Raw genomic sequence first — 2,567 nt, forward strand, 5'->3', positions numbered from 1 at the left:
ATCACCACAGATGGTGATTGCAGCCATGAAATTAGAAGACGCTTACTCCTTGGAAGGAAAGTTATGACCAACCTAGAGAGCATATTAAAAAGCAGAGACATTACTTTGCCAACAAAGGTCCATCTAGTCAAGGCTATGGTTTTTTCCAGTGGTCAGGTATGGATGTGAGAGTTGGATTATAAAGAAGGCTGAGCGCCGAAGAATTGATGCTTTTGAACTGTGGTGTTGGAAAAGACTCTTGAGAGTCCCTTGGACTGCAAAGAGAGCCATCAGTCCATCCTAAAGGAGATCAGTTCTGGGTGTTCATTGGAAGGAGTGATGTTGAAGCTGAAACTCCAATACTTTGGCCACCTGATGTGAAGAGCTGGCTCATTTGAAAAGACCCTGGGAAAGAAAGATGCTGGGAAAGATTGAGGCCAGGAGTAGAAGGGGACAACAGAGGATGAGATGGCTGGATGGCATCACTGACTCAATGGACATGAGTTGGGTAAACTCTGGGTGTTAATGATTGACAGGGAGGTCTGGCATGCTGCAGTTCATAGGGTTACAAAGAGTCGGACATGACTGAGCAACTGAACTTAACTGATACTTTTTCAAGCTGTTGATGTGATGAGTTATAGTTATTTTTGAATGTTGAACCAACCTTGTATTTCTAGGATAAGCCATTCATGGTCATGATATGTTATATTTTTGGTATATGTTGATATACACATATTTATTATGGATTTTTGTATGAATGTTCATGAGGAATATTGTTCTCTAATTTTATTTTCTCACATAATGCTGGACTAATAAAATACATTGGTAAGTATTCGTGTCTCTTCAATTTTCTGGAAAAAATTTGTGTAGATTTGGTATTGTTCTTTTTTAAAGAGAAAGTTGACTCACTTGCTCATTTGTGCATTCATGTATTTGTTCATTTAGCAAACATTATAACTACGATTTAAATTCCAGGACCTGTTATAGATTCAAAGATGAATAAGTAACATACCTGATTATCTCCAAGTTCAAGTAAATTAGAATTCAGTCAGTTCAGTTACTCAGTCATGTCCGATTCTTTGTGACCCCATGGACTGCAGCATGCCAGGCCTCCCTGTCCGTCACCAACTTCTGGAGTTTACCCAGATTCATGTCCATTGAGTCAGTGATGCCATCCAACCATCTCATCCTCTGTCATCCCCTTCCCCAGCTGCCTTCAATCTTTCCCAGCATCAGAGTCTTTTCAAATCAGTCAGCTCTTCACATCAGGTGGCCAAAGTATTAGAGTTTCAGCTTCAACATCACTCCTTCCAGTGAATATTCAGGACTGATCTCCTTTAGGATAGAATGGACTGGTTGGATCTCCTTGCAGTCCAAGGGACTCTCAAGAGTCCTCCAACACCACAGTTCAAAAGCATCAATTCTTCAGCGCTCAGCTTTCTTTATAATCCAACCCTCACATCCATACCTGACCACTGGAAAAAACCATAGCCTTGACTAGATGGACCTTTGTTGGCAAAGTAATGTCTCTGCTTTTTAATATGCTCTCTAGGTTGGTCATAACTTTCCTTCCAAGGAACAAGCGTCTTCTAATTTCATGGCTGCAATCACCATCTGTGGTGATTTTGGAGCCAAACAAGATGAAGTCAGCCACTGTTTCCACTGTTTCCCCATGTATTTGCCATGAAATGATGGGACCCGATGCCATGATCTTAGTTTTCTGAAAGTTGAGCTTTAAGCCAACTTTTTCACTCTCCTCTTTCACTTTCATCAAGAGGCTCTTTAGTTCTTCTTCACTTCCTGCCATAAGGGTGGTGTCATCTGCGTATCTGAGGTTATTGATATTTCTCCCGGCAATCTTGATTCCAGCTTGTGCTTCATCCAACCCAGCATTTCTCATGACGTACTCTGCATATAAGTTAAATAATCAGGGTGACAATATACAGCCTTGATGTATTCCTTTTCCCATTTGGAACCAGTCTGTTGTTCCATGTCCAGTTCTAACTTGCTTCCTGACCTGCCTACAGGTTTCTCAAGAGGCAGGTCAAATGATCTGGTATTCCCATCTCTTTCAGAATTTTCCACAGTTTGTTGTGATCCACACAGTCAAAAGCTTTGGCATAGTCAATGAAGCAGAAATAGATGTTTTTCCAGAACTCTCTTGCTTTTTCGATGATCCACTGGATGTTGGCACTTTGATCTCTGGTTCCTCTGCCTTTTCTAAATCCAGCTTGAACATCTGGAAGTTCACAGTTCATGTATTGCTGAAGCCTGGCTTGGAGAATTTTGAGCGTTACTTTACTAGCATGTGAGATGAGCGCAATTGTGCGATAGTTTGAGCACTCTTTGGCATTGCCTTTCTTTGGGATTGGAATGAAAACTGACCTTTTCCAGTCCTGTGGCCACTGCTGAGTTTTCCAAATTTGCTGGCATATTGAGTGCAGCACTTTCAGAGCATCATCTTTCAGGATTTGAAATAGCTCAACTGGAATTCTATCACCTGCACTAGCTTTGTCTGCAGTGATGCTTCCTAAGGCCCACTTGACTTTGCATTCCAGGATGTGTGGCTCTAGGTGAGTGATCACACC

Source organism: Bison bison, unplaced genomic scaffold, assembly GCF_000754665.1.
Source record: "Bison bison bison isolate TAMUID 2011002044 unplaced genomic scaffold, Bison_UMD1.0 scf7180017864029, whole genome shotgun sequence".
Lineage (NCBI taxonomy): Eukaryota > Metazoa > Chordata > Mammalia > Artiodactyla > Bovidae > Bison > Bison bison.